Source organism: Oncorhynchus nerka, linkage group LG9a (genome assembly GCF_034236695.1).
Source record: "Oncorhynchus nerka isolate Pitt River linkage group LG9a, Oner_Uvic_2.0, whole genome shotgun sequence".
NCBI lineage: Eukaryota > Metazoa > Chordata > Actinopteri > Salmoniformes > Salmonidae > Oncorhynchus > Oncorhynchus nerka.
The window spans coordinates 5,248,310-5,266,017 of record NC_088404.1 but is presented as its reverse complement, the minus strand read 5'-3'; positions in this window follow the sequence as shown (position 1 = coordinate 5,266,017).

The following is a 17,708-nucleotide window of genomic DNA, read 5'->3' as shown; positions in this document are numbered from 1 at the left end:
AGTGGGGTCACTCCCAGGGTCAGACATTATCCCAACTCCCCTGGTACACCCTCAGAGAGTGGGGTCACTCCCAGGGTCAGACATTATCCCAACTCCCCTGGTACACCCTCAGAGAGTGGGGTCACTCCCAGGGTCAGACATTATCCCAACTCCCCTGGTACACCCTCAGAGAGTGGGGTCACTCCCAGGGTCAGTCATTATCCCAACTCCCCTGAGACACCCTCAGAGAGTCCCCAGGGTCACATCCCAACTCCCCTGAGACACCCTCAGAGAGTGGGGTCACTCCCAGGGTCAGACATTATCCCAACTCCCCTGGTACCCTCAGAGAGTGGGGTCACACCCAGGGTCAGTCATTATCCCAACTCCCCTGGTACACCCTCAGAGAGTGGGTCACTCCCAGAGTCAGACATTATCCCAACTCCCCTGGTACACCCTCAGAGAGTGGGGTCTTTCCCAGGGTCAGTCATTATCCCAACTCCCCTGAGACACCCTCAGAGAGACACCTGGGGTCACTCCCAGGGTCAGACATTATCCCAACTCCCCTGAGACACCCTCAGAGAGTGGGGTCACTCCCAGGGTCAGTCATTATCCCAACTCCCCTGAGACACCCTCAGAGAGTGGGGTCACTCCCAGAGTCAGACATTATCCCAACTCCCCTGAGACACCCTCAGAGAGTGGGGTCACTCCCAGGGTCAGACATTATCCCAACTCCCCTGGTACACCCTCAGAGAGTGGGGTCACTCCCAGGGTCAGACATTATCCCAACTCCCCTGAGACACCCTCAGAGAGTGGGGTCACTCCCAGGGTCAGTCATTATCCCAACTCCCCTGAGACACCCTCAGAGAGTGGGGTCACTCCCAGGGTCAGACATTATCCCAACTCCCCTGAGACACCCTCAGAGAGTGGGGTCACTCCCAGGGTCAGTCATTATCCCAACTCCCCTGAGACACCCTCAGAGAGTGGGGTCACTCCCAGGGTCAGACATTATCCCAACTCCCCCTGAGAGAGTGGGGTCACTCCCAGGGTCAGACATTATCCCAACTCCCCTGGTACACCCTCAGAGAGTGGGGTCACTCCCAGGGTCAGACATTATCCCAACTCCCCTGGTACACCCTCAGAGAGTGGGGTCTTTCCCAGGGTCAGTCATTATCCCAACTCCCCTGAGACACCCTCAGAGAGTGGGGTCACTCCCAGGGTCAGACATTATCCCAACTCCCCTGGTACACCCTCAGAGAGTGGGGTCACTCCCAGGGTCAGTCATTATCCCAACTCCCCCTGGTACACCCTCAGAGAGTGGGGTCACTCCCAGAGTCAGACATTATCCCAACTCCCCTGGTACACCCTCAGAGAGTGGGTCTTTCCCAGGGTCAGTCATTATCCCAACTCCCCTGAGACACCCTCAGAGAGTGGGGTCACTCCCAGGGTCAGTCATTATCCCAACTCCCCTGAGACACCCTCAGAGAGTGGGGTCACTCCCAGGTCAGACATTATCCCAACTCCCCCTGAGACACCCTCAGAGAGTGGGGTCACTCCCAGGGTCAGTCATTATCCCAACTCCCCTGGACACCCTCAGAGAGTGGGGTCACTCCCAGGGTCAGACATTATCCCAACTCCCCTGGTACACCCTCAGAGAGTGGGGTCACTCCCAGGGTCAGACATTATCCCAACTCCCCTGGTACACCCTCAGAGAGTGGGGTCACTCCCAGGTCAGTCATTATCCCAACTCCCCTGGTACACCCTCAGAGGTCAGGGTCAGACATTATCCCAACTCCCCCTGAGACACCCTCAGAGAGTGGGGGTCACTCCCAGGGTCAGTCATTATCCCAACTCCCCCTGAGACACCCTCAGAGAGTGGGGTCACTCCCAGGGTCAGTCATTATCCCAACTCCCCCTGGTACACCCTCAGAGAGTGGGGTCACTCCCAGGGTCAGTCATTATCCCAACTCCCCTGAGACACCCTCAGAGAGTGGGGTCACTCCCAGGGTCAGTCATTATCCCAACTCCCCTGGTACACCCTCAGAGAGTGGGGTCACTCCCAGGGTCAGACATTATCCCAACTCCCCTGGTACACCCTCAGAGAGTATCCCAGACATTATCCCCTGGTACACCCTCAGAGAGTGGGGTCACTCCCAGGGTCAGTCATTATCCCAACGCCCCTGGACACCATCAGAGAGTGGGGTCTTTCCCAGGGTCAGTCATTATCCCAACTCCCCCTGAGACACCCTCAGAGAGTGGGGTCACGGCCAGGGTCAGACATTATCCCAACTCCCCCTGGTACACCCTCAGAGAGTGGGGTCACACCCAGGGTCAGTCATTATCCCAACTCCCCCTGGTACACCCTCAGAGAGTGGGGTCACTCCCAGAGTCAGACATTATCCCAACTCCCCCTGGTACACCCTCAGAGAGTGGGGTCACTCCCAGGGTCAGACATTATCCCAACTCCCCTGAGACACCCTCAGAGAGTGGGGTCACTCCCAGGGTCAGTCATTATCCCAACTCCCCTGAGACACCCTCAGAGAGTGGGGGTCACTCCCAGGGTCAGACATTATCCCAACTCCCCTGAGACACCCTCAGAGAGTGGGGTCACAGTCATTATCCCAACTCCCCTGAGACACCAGAGAGTCACTCCAGACAGACATTATCCCAACTCCCCTGGACACCCTCAGAGAGTGGGGTCACTCCCAGGGTCAGACATTATCCCAACTCCCCCTGGTACACCCTCAGAGAGTGGGGTCACTCCCAGGGTCAGTCATTATCCCAACTCCCCCTGAGACACCCTCAGAGAGTGGGGTCACTCCCAGGGTCAGTCATTATCCCAACTCCCCCTGAGACACCCTCAGAGAGTGGGGTCACTCCCAGGGTCAGACATTATCCCAACTCCCCCTGGTACACCCTCAGAGAGTGGGGTCACTCCCAGGGTCAGTCATTATCCCAACTCCCCTGAGACACCCTCAGAGAGTGGGGTCACTCCCAGGGTCAGACATTATCCCAACTCCCCTGGTACACCCTCAGAGAGTGGGGTCACTCCCAGGGTCAGACATTATCCCAACTCCCCCTGGTACACCCTCAGAGAGTGGGGTCACTCCCAGGGTCAGACATTATCCCAACTCCCCCTGGTACACCCTCAGAGAGTGGGGGTCACTCCCAGGGTCAGACATTATCCCAACTCCCCCTGGTACACCCTCAGAGAGTGGGGGTCACTCCCAGGGTCAGTCATTATCCCAACTCCCCCTGAGACACCATCAGAGAGTGGGGTCTTTCCCAGGGTCAGTCATTATCCCAACTCCCCCTGAGACACCCTCAGAGAGTGGGGTCACTCCCAGGGTCAGACATTATCCCAACTCCCCCTGGTACACCCTCAGAGAGTGGGGTCACTCCCAGGGTCAGTCATTATCCCAACTCCCCCTGGTACACCCTCAGAGAGTGGGGTCACTCCCAGAGTCAGACATTATCCCAACTCCCCCTGGTACACCCTCAGAGAGTGGGGTCACTCCCAGGGTCAGTCATTATCCCAACTCCCCCTGAGACACCCTCAGAGAGTGGGGTCACTCCCAGGGTCAGACATTATCCCAACTCCCCCTGGTACACCCTCAGAGAGTGGGGTCACTCCCAGGGTCAGACATTATCCCAACTCCCCTGGTACACCCTCAGAGAGTGGGGTCACTCCCAGGGTCAGTCATTATCCCAACTCCCCTGAGACACCCAGAGAGTGGGGTCTTTCCCAGGGTCAGTCATTATCCCAACTCCCCCTGAGACACCCTCAGAGAGTGGGGTCACTCCCAGGGTCAGACATTATCCCAACTCCCCCTGGTACACCCTCAGAGAGTGGGGTCACTCCCAGGGTCAGACATTATCCCAACTCCCCCTGGTACACCCTCAGAGAGTGGGGTCACTCCCAGGGTCAGACATTATCCCAACTCCCCCTGGTACACCCTCAGAGAGTGGGGTCACTCCCAGGGTCAGACATTATCCCAACTCCCCTGGACACCCTCAGAGAGTGGGGTCACTCCCAGGGTCAGTCATTATCCCAACTCCCCCTGAGACACCCTCAGAGAGTGGGGTCACTCCCAGGGTCAGTCATTATCCCAACTCCCCCTGAGACACCCTCAGAGAGTGGGGTCACTCCCAGGGTCAGTCATTATCCCAACTCCCCCTGAGACACCCTCAGAGAGTGGGGTCACTCCCAGGGTCAGACATTATCCCAACTCCCCTGGACACCCTCAGAGAGTGGGGTCACTCCCAGGGTCAGACATTATCCCAACTCCCCTGGTACACCCTCAGAGAGTGGGGTCACTCCCAGGGTCAGACATTATCCCAACTCCCCCTGGTACACCCTCAGAGAGTGGGGTCACTCCCAGGGTCAGTCATTATCCCAACGCCCCCTGAGACACCATCAGAGAGTGGGGTCTTTCCCAGGGTCAGTCATTATCCCAACTCCCCTGAGACACCCTCAGAGAGTGGGGTCACTCCAGGGTCAGACATTATCCCAACTCCCCTGGTACACCCTCAGAGAGTGGGGTCACTCCCAGGGTCAGTCATTATCCCAACTCCCCTGGTACACCCTCAGAGAGTGGGGTCACTCCCAGGGTCAGACATTATCCCAACTCCCCTGGTACACCCTCAGAGAGTGGGGTCACTTCCCAGGGTCAGTCATTATCCCAACTCCCCCTGGACACCCTCAGAGAGTGGGGTCATTCAGTCATTATCCAACTCCCCCTGAGACACCCTCAGAGAGTGGGGTCACTCCCAGGGTCAGTCATTATCCCAACTCCCCTGAGACACCCTCAGAGAGTGGGGTCACTCCCAGGGTCAGACATTATCCCAACTCCCCTGGACACCCTCAGAGAGTGGGGTCACAGACATTATCCCAACTCCCCTGGTACCCCTCAGAGAGTCAGGGTCAGACATTATCCCAACTCCCCTGGTACACCCTCAGAGAGTGGGGTCACTCCCAGGGTCAGACATTATCCCAACTCCCCCTGGTACACCCTCAGAGAGTGGGGGTCACTCCCAGGGTCAGTCATTATCCCAACGCCCCCTGAGACACCATCAGAGAGTGGGGTCTTTCCCAGGGTCAGTCATTATCCCAACTCCCCCTGAGACACCCTCAGAGAGTGGGGTCTTTCCCAGGGTCAGTCATTATCCCAACTCCCCCTGGACACCCTCAGAGAGTGGGGTCACACCCAGGGTCAGTCATTATCCCAACTCCCCCTGGTACACCCTCAGAGAGTGGGGTCACTCCCAGAGTCAGACATTATCCCAACTCCCCCTGGTACACCCTCAGAGAGTGGGGTCACTCCCAGGGTCAGACATTATCCCAACTCCCCTGAGACACCCTCAGAGAGTGGGGTCACTCCCAGGGTCAGTCATTATCCCAACTCCCCTGGTACACCCTCAGAGAGTGGGGTCACTCCCAGGAGTCAGACATTATCCCAACTCCCCTGAGACACCCTCAGAGAGTGGGGTCACTCCCAGGGTCAGTCATTATCCCAACTCCCCCTGGTACACCCTCAGAGAGTGGGGTCACTCCCAGGGTCAGACATTATCCCAACTCCCCTGGACACCCTCAGAGAGTGGGGTCACTCCCAGGGTCAGACATTATCCCAACTCCCCTGGTACACCCTCAGAGAGTGGGGTCACTCCCAGGGTCAGACATTATCCCAACTCCCCTGGTACACCCTCAGAGAGTGGGGTCACTCCCAGGGTCAGTCATTATCCCAACGCCCCTGAGACACCATCAGAGAGTGGGGTCTTTCCCAGGGTCAGTCATTATCCCAACTCCCCTGAGACACCCTCAGAGAGTGGGGTCCACCCAGGGTCAGACATTATCCCAACTCCCCTGGTACACCCTCAGAGAGTGGGGTCACACCCAGGGTCAGTCATTATCCCAACTCCCCTGGTACACCCTCAGAGAGTGGGGTCACTCCCAGAGTCAGACATTATCCCAACTCCCCTGGTACACCCTCAGAGAGTGGGGTCACTCCCAGGGTCAGACATTATCCCAACTCCCCTGGTACACCCTCAGAGAGTGGGGTCACTCCCAGGGTCAGACATTATCCCAACTCCCCTGGTACACCCTCAGAGAGTGGGGTCACTCCCAGGGTCAGTCATTATCCCAACTCCCCTGAGACACCCTCAGAGAGTGGGGTCACTCCCAGGGTCAGTCATTATCCCAACTCCCCTGAGACACCCTCAGAGAGTGGGGTCACTCCCAGGGTCAGACATTATCCCAACTCCCCTGGTACACCCTCAGAGAGTGGGGTCACTCCCAGGGTCAGACATTATCCCAACTCCCCTGGTACACCCTCAGAGAGTGGGGTCACTCCCAGGGTCAGTCATTATCCCAACTCCCCTGAGACACCCTCAGAGAGTGGGGTCACTCCCAGGGTCAGTCATTATCCCAACTCCCCTGAGACACCCTCAGAGAGTGGGGTCACTCCCAGGGTCAGACATTATCCCAACTCCCCTGGTACACCCTCAGAGAGTGGGGTCACTCCCAGGGTCAGTCATTATCCCAACTCCCCTGGTACACCCTCAGAGAGTCACTCCCAGGGTCAGACATTATCCCAACTCCCCTGAGACACCCTCAGAGAGTGGGGTCACTCCCAGGGTCAGTCATTATCCCAACTCCCCTGAGACACCCTCAGAGAGTGGGGTCACTCCCAGGGTCAGACATTATCCCAACTCCCCTGGTACACCCTCAGAGAGTGGGGTCACTCCCAGGGTCAGACATTATCCCAACTCCCCTGGTACACCCTCAGAGAGTGGGGTCACTCCCAGGGTCAGACATTATCCCAACTCCCCTGAGACACCCTCAGAGAGTGGGGTCTTTCCCAGGGTCAGTCATTATCCCAACTCCCCTGAGACACCCTCAGAGAGTGGGGTCACCCCAGGGTCAGTCATTATCCCAACTCCCCTGAGACACCCTCAGAGAGGGGTCACTCCCAGGGTCAGACATTATCCCAACTCCCCTGGACACCCTCAGAGAGTGGGGTCACTCCCAGGGTCAGTCATTATCCCAACTCCCCTGGTACACCCTCAGAGAGTGGGGTCACTCCCAGGGTCAGACATTATCCCAACTCCCCCTGGACACCCTCAGAGAGTGGGGGGTCAGTCATTATCCCAACGCCCCTGAGACACCATCAGAGAGTGGGGTCTTAGGGTCCATTATCCCAACTCCCCTGAGACACCCTCAGAGAGTGGGGTCACTCCCAGGGTCAGACATTATCCCAACTCCCCTGGTACACCCTCAGAGAGTGGGGTCACACCCAGGGGTCATTATCCCAACTCCCCTGGTACACCCTCAGAGTCAGTCATTATCCCAACTCCCCCTGGTACACCCTCAGAGAGTGGGGTCACTCCCAGGGTCAGACATTATCCCAACTCCCCTGGTACACCCTCAGAGAGTGGGGTCACTCCCAGGGTCAGACATTATCCCAACTCCCCTGGTACACCCTCAGAGAGTGGGGTCACTCCCAGAGTCAGACATTATCCCAACTCCCCTGGTACACCCTCAGAGAGTGGGGTCACTCCCAGGGTCAGTCATTATCCCAACTCCCCTGAGACACCATCAGAGAGTGGGGTCTTTCCCAGGGTCAGTCATTATCCCAACTCCCCTGAGACACCCTCAGAGAGTGGGGTCACTCCCAGGGTCAGACATTATCCCAACTCCCCTGGTACACCCTCAGAGAGTGGGGTCACACCCAGGGTCAGACATTATCCCAACTCCCCTGGTACACCCTCAGAGAGTGGGGTCCTCCCAGGGTCAGACATTATCCCAACTCCCCTGGTACACCCTCAGAGAGTGGGGTCACTCCCAGGGTCAGACATTATCCCAACTCCCCTGAGACACCCTCAGAGAGTGGGGTCACTCCCAGGGTCAGTCATTATCCCAACTCCCCTGGACACCCTCAGAGAGTGGGGTCACTCCCAGGGTCAGTCATTATCCCAACTCCCCTGGTACACCCTCAGAGAGTGGGGTCACACCCAGGGTCAGACATTATCCCAACTCCCCCTGGTACACCCTCAGAGAGTGGGGTCACTCCCAGGGTCAGACATTATCCCAACTCCCCCTGGTACACCCTCAGAGAGTGGGGTCACTCCCAGAGTCAGACATTATCCCAACTCCCCCTGGTACACCCTCAGAGAGTGGGGTCACTCCCAGGGTCAGACATTATCCCAACTCCCCTGGTACACCCTCAGAGAGTGGGGTCACTCCCAGGGTCAGACATTATCCCAACTCCCCCTGGTACACCCTCAGAGAGTGGGGGTCACTCCCAGGGTCAGACATTATCGCAACTCCCCCTGAGACACCCTCAGAGAGTGGGGGTCACTCCCATGGTCAGTCATTATCCCAACTCCCCCTGAGACACCCTCAGAGAGTGGGGTAACTCCCAGGGTCAGACATTATCCCAACTCCCCCTGGTACACCCTCAGAGAGTGGGGGTCACTCCCAGGGTCAGTCATTATCCCAACGCCCCCTGAGACACCATCAGAGAGTGGGGTCACTCGCAGAGTCAGACATTATCCCAACTCCCCCTGAGACACCCTCAGAGAGTGGGGGTCACTCCCAGGGTCATTCATTATCCCAACTCCCCCTGAGACACCCTCAGAGAGTGGGGTCACTCCCAGAGTCAGCCATTATCCCAACTCCCCCTGGTACACCCTCAGAGAGAGGGGGCACTCCCAGGGTCAGACATTATCCCAACTCCCCCTGGTACACCCTCAGAGAGTGGGGTCACTCCCAGGGTCAGACATTATCCCAACTCCCCCTGGTACACCCTCAGAGAGTGGGGGCACTCCCAGGGTCAGACATTATCCCAACTCCCCCTTGTACACCCTCAGAGAGTGGGGTCACTCCCAGGGTCAGACATTATCCCAACTCCCCCTGGTACACCCTCAGAGAGTGGGGGCACTCCCAGGGTCAGACATTACCCCACTCCCCCTGGTACACCCTCAGAGAGTGGGGGTCACTCCCAGGGTCAGTCATTATCCCAACTCCCCCTGAGACACCCTCAGAGAGTGGGGTCTTTCCCAGGGTCAGACATTATCCCATCTCCCCCTGGTACACCCTCAGAGAGTGGGGTCACTCCCAGGGTCAGACATTACCCCACTCCCCCTGGTACACCCTCAGAGAGTGGGGTCACTCCCAGGGTCAGACATTATCCCAACTCCCCCTGGTACACCCTCAGAGAGTGGGGTCACTCCCAGGGTCAGACATTATCCCAACTCCCCCTGAGACACCCTCAGGGAGTGGGGTCACTCCCAGGGTCAGTCATTATCCCAACTCCCCCTGGTACACCCTCAGAGAGTGGGGTCATGGCCAGGGTCAGACATTATTATCAACCTGCGACCCTGGAGAAATCAGGGTTAAGTGCCTCGCTCAAGGGCACATCGACACATTTTTCACCTTGTTGGCATAGGGATTTGAACTAGTGACCTTCCTGGTTACTGGCATAAAGCTCTAATCGCTAGGCTACTGCATTCCACATCCGCAATTAACAAACACAACATAAAACAAAACATAACATTACATAGGCCTATCATAATATGACAAAACATCATGTGACTTGCGATTTATAATTCAACCTGCGGCGATTAAGCAGAAATACAACAGCGTAACTTCATATAAAATAAAAATGTACTTTTAAAAGTCTCCTGCCATCATAAGAAATCACTCTATCTAGGGCCAGAAATCATTCCAGCCAGCATCTGACGTTTCATCTTATAATAATGCAGTAATAAATCTATACATCTGTATTACAAGTGTTAATAAAGGCAAAAACCCAGACAAGAGTGCTCTCTTTATCCACCCAATCACTGACCATGTCCCCATAGTGCTGATTGGACCAGTCTACAAGGCCCTGTGTAGAGACTGATTAGGCCAGTCTACAGAAGACCCTGTGTAGAGACTGATTAGGCCAGTCTACGAGGCCCTGTGTAGAGACTGGTTAGGCCAGTCTACAAGGCCCTGTGTAGAGACTGATTAGGCCAGTCTACGAGGCCCTGTGTAGAGACTGGTTAGGCCAGTCTACAAGGCCCTGTGTAGAGACAGAAGGTGTTCTGTAAGACAACCTGAAGGTGTTCTGTAAGACCCATTATTACCTACAGAGTCCCATTATGATCTACAGAGGCCCATTTATTATCTACAGAGGCCCATTATTATCTACCGAGGCCCATTATGATCTACAGAGGCCCATTTATTATCTACAGAGGCCCATTATTATCTACCGAGGCCCATTATCAGCAACCATCATTCCTGTGTTCCAATGGCACGTTGTGTTAGCTAATCCAAGTTTATCATTTTAAAAGGCAATTGATCATTAGAAAACCCGTTTGCAATTATGTTAGCACAGTTAAAAACAGGCCTTCTTTAGACTAGTTGAGTATCTGGAGCATCAGCATTTGTGGGTTTGATTACAGGCTCAAAATGGCCAGAAACAAATAACTTTCTTCTGAAACTTGTCAGTGTATTCTGGTTCTGAGAAATAAAGGCTATTCCATGCGAGAAATTGCCAAGAAACTGAAGTTCTCGTACATAGCTGTGTACTTCTCATTTCACAAAACGGCACAACCTGACTCTAACCAGAGTAGAAAGAGGAGTGGGAGGCCCCGGTGCACAACTGAGCAAGAGCACAAGTACATTAGAGTGTCTAGTTTGAGATACAGACGCCTCACAAGTCCTCAACAGTACCCGCAAAACACCAGTCTCAACATCAACAGTGAAGAGGCGACTCCGGGATGCTGGCCTTCTAGGCAGAGTTACTCTGTCCAGTCTCAACATCAACAGTGAAGAGGCGACTCCTGGATGCTGGCCTTCTAGGCAGAGTTACTCTGTCCAGTGTCTGTGTTGTCTTGCCCATCTTAATATTTTATTTTTATTGGCCAGACTAAGATAAGGCTTTTTCTTTGCAACTCTGCCTAGAAGGCCAGCATCCTGGAGTTGCCTTTTCACTGTTGATGTTGAGACTGGACAGAGGAACTCTCACGTTGAGGGTGGTGTTTTGTGGGTACTATTTAATGAAGCTGCCAGTTGTGAGGCGTCTTTCTCAAACTAGACACTTATGTACTTGTACTCTTGCTCAGTTGTGCACCGGGGCCTCCCACTGGTTGCTGATAATGGGTCTCTGTACGCCTATTTAGATATTCCATTAACAAATCTGCAGTTTCCAGCTACAATAGTCATTTACAACATTAACAATGTCTACACTGTATTGCTGATCAATTTGATGTTATTTTAATGGACAACAAATGTGCTTTTCTTTCACAAACAAGGACATTTCTAAGTGACCACAAACTTTTCAAAAGTAGTGTATATATAGAAATACACGTTTTAAATGTGTACCAATCGATTGGTCAAAAGAACAGGTGACTAAGTCAAACAAGATTTTTATTAGTCCATCTTCATATCAACTAACAGAACTCTGCTGGTTGTCCTAGTAACAGATACCAGTGGGAAGATCTATTGTATTTGTTCAAACTAAACTACAGCACTTACTTTGATGTGTCAAATCTGATCCTTTCTTCTCTTCTCCTCCTCTCACAGTTCCACTCAGCCCCATTGTTTTCCTGCAGTCCACCAGCTGCACAGACAACCTCTTCATACCCAGCAGTGAGGCGCCACCGGGAGAGGCATAACACGGGGACTCTGGGAGGGAGGAAGGGCTAGCGTTGTCCTGGTAACCATAAAGAGGGGACACAGACACATATCATTATGGATGCTGATGTCACTGTTGACAAAGTGCTTTACAGAAATCCAGCCCAGAGCCCGATAGAGCAAGCTGTATGCTAGACCAGACCAAGCTGTACCATCTGGTGTTCTGATCTGGAGAGACTCTTCTCTGCCTCTTCAGCATCATGAGGTTGTTGAGGCTCCCCAGAGGATCCACGATAGTCATGTATCTCTCCTGTGTGAACGAGAACATCAAATGCTTAACAGGACAGGAAAATGGTCCAATTCACGCATTAATTAAGAGAACATCCCGGTAATCATTACTGCCTCCGATCTGGCGGACTCACTAAACGTTTCAATTGTAGATTGTCAGAGAGTTGGAGTGTGTCCCTGGCTATCCGTAAATAAAAAAATTAAAAACAAGAAAATGGCACCATCTGGTTTGTTTAATATAAGGAATTTGAAATTATTTATACTTAAGTACATTTTAGACTTTTACTCAAGTAGTATTTTATTGGGTGATTCACCTTTACTTGAGTAATTTTCTATTGAGGTATCTTTACTTTTACTCAAGTATGACATTTGCGTACTTTCCCCACCACTGTGATGCAAATGTTAAAGGTCCGTTCCACAAAATGGGTGCCTTTTGCGTCCCTTTGACATTTTAAGTAGAAATGATGCACTGTATATTATATTTTAAAAGCCTGTTATTAAATTAGATTAAGTGCTCTTTACAGTACTGAACAACATATTAAAGTGCAGAACTTCAGTATAATGCCCCTTTAAAAAAAATACAGTAGTTCAACAACTGCATAGTTTGTGCCCCTGTTTTTAAAAAAGGTCAGAGATAGGCTTGGCAGTGATATGGGCAGCAACCTTAAAGAAGAAAGGGTCTAAACCATCTGACGCAGATGGTTTTTTGAGGGCAAGTTTCAGGAGCTCGTTTAGCACCTCGGACTCAGTGACTGCCTGCAGGGAGAAACTTTGTAGTGGGGCAAGGGAGAAAGAGGGAGAAGCATTGGGGATAGTCGCATTAGAAGGGGTGGGAGATGAGGAAAAATTGGACGGGCAAGGAGGCATGGCTGAGTTAAATAGGAATCCTGACTTAATGAAGTGGTGATTAAAGAGCCTAGCCATTTGCTTCTTGTCAGTAACAACCACATCGTCAACATTAAGGGACAAGGGCAGCTGTGAGGAGGAGTGTTTATTCTCCAGGTCTTTAACCTTTTTCCAGAACTTCTTGGAGTTAGACCTACAGAGAGAGAACTGCTCCTGAAAGTAACTAACTTTGGGCTTCCGGATAGCCTGAGTGCACTTCTTTCTCATTTGCCTGAACAAGAGCCAGTTAACCTGAGTATGCTTGTGCTGAGCCTTTTGCCAAATGCAATTCTTGAGGTGGAGTAACTCTGCAAGATCACGGTCAAACCAGGGGCTGAACCTGTTTTTAATTCAAATTTTCTTTATGGGGGCGTGTTTGTTAACAATACCACTGAAAATATTAAAAAATAAGGTCCAAGCGTCTTCGACAGAGGGGATCACGCTGATTCTATACCATTTTACAGAGGCCAGGTCATGAAGGGTGGCTTGCTCATCAGTTTTTTAGCAAGCGTCTATGACAAATCAGGCCAGGTCGTTTCACTGAGCAGCCATTATGAACATAGGCTGTTAAAACAGTGATCACTAAGGCCATTACAGAAAACACCAGACTGATACCTATCAAGATTATTTGTGAGGATAACATTGAGGAGAGTAGCCTTTCGTAAGGGTGTCGTCGGTGGAAGGAGAGGACCAAAGCGCAGCGTGGTTGGTGTTCATCTTATTTCATAAAAATCCAGACTGTAATAACAATAACAACAAAGAAACAAAGACTGAAAACAACCACCCACAAAACACAATTGAAAACAACCACCCACAAAACACAATTGAAAACAACCACCCACAAAACACAATTGAAAACAACCACCCACAAAACACAATTGAAAACAACCACCCACAAAACACAATTGAAAACAATCACCCACAAAACACAATTGAAAACAACCACCCACAAAACACAATTGAAAACAACCACACACAAAACACAATTGAAAACAGACTACCTAAATATGGTTCTCAATCAGGGACAACGATTGACAGCTGCCTCTGATTGAGAACCATATCAGGCCAAACACAGAAATAGAAAATCATAGAAAAAATAACGTAGACTGCCCACCCCAACTCACGCCCTGAACATACTAAATAAAGACAAAACGAAGGGACCATTCGGGACCCTCGCCACGGGTCCCGAATGGACGGGAGATTCCAGCAGCGCTGGACAGGAGGGAGACTCTGGCAGCACCGGAGTGAAAGACAACTCCGGCAGCACCGGACAGGCGGGAGACTACGGCAGCTCCAGACAGGCGGGAGACTCCGGCAGCTCCGGATAGGCGGGAGACTCCGGCAGCTCCGGAGTGACAGGCGGCTCTGGCAGCTCCTGGCTGACTGACGGCTCTGGCAGGTCCTGGCTGACTGACGGCTCTGGCAGCTCCTGGCTGACTGACGGCTCTGGCAGCTCCTGGCTGACTGACGGCTCAGGACAGACTGGCGGCTCTGGCAGCTCAGGACAGACTGGCGGCTCTGGCGGCTCAGGACAGACTGGCGGCGCTGGCGGCTCAGGACAGACTGGCGGCTCAGGCGGCTCAGGACAGACGGGAGACTCCGACGGCTCAGGACAGACGGGAGCCTCCGGCGGCTCAGGACAGACGGGAGACTCCGGCAGCTCTGGGCTGGAGGGAAACTCCGGCAGCTCCGGGCTGGAGGGAGACTCTGGCAGCTCTGGGCTGGAGGGAGACTCTGGAAGCGCTGGACAGGCAGGAGAACCTGGAGGGAGGAGACGGAGAGACAGCCTGGTGCGGGGGGCTGCCATCGGAAGGCTGGTGCGTTTAGGTGGCACTGGATAGACCGGACCGTGAAGGCGCACTGGAGGTCTGGAGAGCAGGGCAGGCACCATCCTCCCTGGCTGGATCCTCACCCTAGCTCGGCAGATGCGGGGAACTGGGATGTAGCGCACCGGGCTAAGCACACATACTGGGGACACCGTTCGCTCCACCGCATAACATGGTGCCTGACCAGTACGATGCCCGCCACGGTAAGCACGGCTTGGAGAGCTGTAGCACCGAGCTGGCACAGGACGTGCAGGGCTAGGGAGGCGCACAGGAGGCCTGGTGCGTGGGGCTGGCACAGTCTTCACCAGAAGCTTGCCCGTACCTCAGAACGAGTATGGAGAGCTGACCCAGGTGACATTAAATCCCTGACACGCTCCGTTGGGCGGATGTCGTGCCTCATGCACCAACACAGCAACTCCCTCATAACTCTCTCCTCCAATCTCCCCATTAACTCCTTCACTGTCTCTGCTTCGCTCCCTTCGCTCACCTCCAATACCGCCCTGACCGGCTCAAGTTCCATCCTTGGCTCCTTACGGTAAGCAGGGGGAGTTGGCTCAGGTCTGACTCCTGACTCTGCCACACTCCCCGTGTGCCACCCCCAATACATTTTTGGGGCTGCCTCTCGGGCTTCTAGCCGCGCTGCTGTGCTGCCTCTTCATACCGGCGCCTCTCTGCTTTCGCTGCCTCCAGCTCTGCTTTGGGGCAGCGATAATCCCCTGCTTGCCCAGGGTCCCTTGCCGTCCAGAATCTCCTCCAATGTCCTGGAGTCCTGCGATTGCTGCTTGTGCTGCCCGTTACCACGCTGCTTGGTCCTTTGGTGGTGGGTGTTTCTGTAACGGATTTCCTCCTCTTCGTCTGAGGAGGTGTAGCAGGGATCGGACCAAAGCGCTGCGTGTTCATCTTATTTAATAAAAATCTAAACTGAACACTGAAATAACAAAAAACAATCAAGAAACAACACTATATTCTTCAAGAAACAATGGGTATATATATCATTCATTTAATAGTTTTAAAAAAAACATTGATGTAGCAATCGCAGACTGACCCTTTAAAGCATTCTCTCAACTGGCTAAACCCTGCACCTGACCCTGACCCTGACCTTGATCCTGCACCTGACCTGACCTGACCCTGACCTGACCCTGACCTGACCCTGACCCTGACCCTGATCTGACCTGACCCTGACCTGACCCTGACCCTGACCTGACCCTGCCCCTAACCCTGCATTCTCTCTGTGACTTCTTTCACACTGCATTGTATTCATGTTTGTTTGAAATCCTGTATCACGGCTCAGGCTAAGACCCAGATGGAGACACAGGAGGTGGATAGTACGAGTCTCAGAGTTTATTATAGAACAAGGGGCAGGCAAAAGGTAAGTCAAGGCAGGCAAAGAGTTGAGATCCAAATTAGAGTCAGGCAGGTTCGGGACAGGCAGGTAGGATCAGGACAGGCAGGTTCAGGACAGGCAGGTAGGATCAGGACAGGCAGGTAGGATCAGGACAGGCAGGTAGGATCAGGTCAGGCAGGTAGGATCAGGACAGGCAGGTTCAGGACAGGCAGGTAGGATCAGGACAGGCAGAAAGGTCAGAAATGGGAAGACTAGGAAAAACTAGAGCACAGGGAACACGGGAACACGCTGGTAGGACTTGACGGGACAAGACAAACTGGCAACAGATAAACAGAAAACGCAGGTATAAATACACAGGAGATAGAGTGGGGTCAGTCCACTGACACAGGAGATAGAGTGGGGTCAGTCCACTGACACAGGAGATAGAGTGGGGTCAGTCCACTGACACAGGAGATAGAGTGGGGTCAGTCCACTGACACAGGAGATAGAGTGGGGTCAGTCCACTGACACAGGAGATAGAGTGGGGTCAGTCCACTGACACAGATAGGAGACTGACACAGGAGATAGAGTGGGGTCAGTCCACTGACACAAGAGATAGAGTGGGGTCAGTCCACTGACACAGGAGATAGAGTGGGGTCAGTCCACTGACACAAGAGATAGAGTGGGGTCAGGCCACTGACACAAGAGATAGAGTGGGGTCAGTCCACTGACACAGGAGATAGAGTGGGGTCAGTCCACTGACACAGGAGATAGAGTGGGGTCAGTCCACTGACACAGGAGATAGAGTGGGGTCAGTCCACTGACACAGGAGATAGAGTGGGGTCAGGCCACTGACACAAGAGATAGAGTGGGGTCAGTCCACTGACACAGGAGATACCTGGGATACCTGAGAGACACCTTCCCTGCACTGTGTTAACTAACCTCCAAACGGGCTTCAACTCCATACAACTCTCCTTCCATGGCCTTCAACTGCTTTTAAATGCTAGTAAAACTAAATGCATGCTCTTCAACCGATTGCTGCCCACACCCGCAAGCCCGACTAGCATCACTACTCTGGACGGTTCTGACTTAGAATATGTGGACAACTACAAATATATAGGTGTCTGGTTAGACTGTAAACTCTCATTTTTACAAAATAGCCCCCAACACTCTACTCAGCGAACTGGATGTAGTGCCATCACAGTGCCATCCATTTTGTTACTAAAGCCCCATATACTACCCACCACTGCGACCTGTATGCTCTCGTTGGCTGGCCCTCACCTCCCTACACTTCTACATTTGCACACACTGTACATATATTTTTCTGTTGTGTCATTGACTGTATGTTTGTTTATGTGTAACTCTGTGTTGTTTTTGTCGCACTGCTTTGCTTTATCTTGGCCAGGTCACGGGTTGTAAATGAGAACTTGTTCTCAACTGGCCTACCTGGTTAAATAAAGGTGTTCTCAACTAGCCTACCTGGTTAAATAAAGTTTTTTTTAAACTGGTGGGGGTAGACAGAAGCACAAGACAGGTGAAACAGGTCAGGGTGTGACACCTGGTGAAAGGTGGAGAGAAGCACAAGACAGGTGAAACAGGTCAGGGTGTGACACCTGGTGGCAGGTGGAGAGAAGCACAAGGCAGGTGAAACAGGTCAGGGTGCGACACCTGGTGGCAGGTGGAGAGAAGCACAAGGCAGGTGAAACAGGTCAGGGTGTGACACCTGGTGGCAGGTGGAGAGAAGCACAAGGCAGGTGAAACAGGTCAGGGTGTGACACCTGGTGAAAGG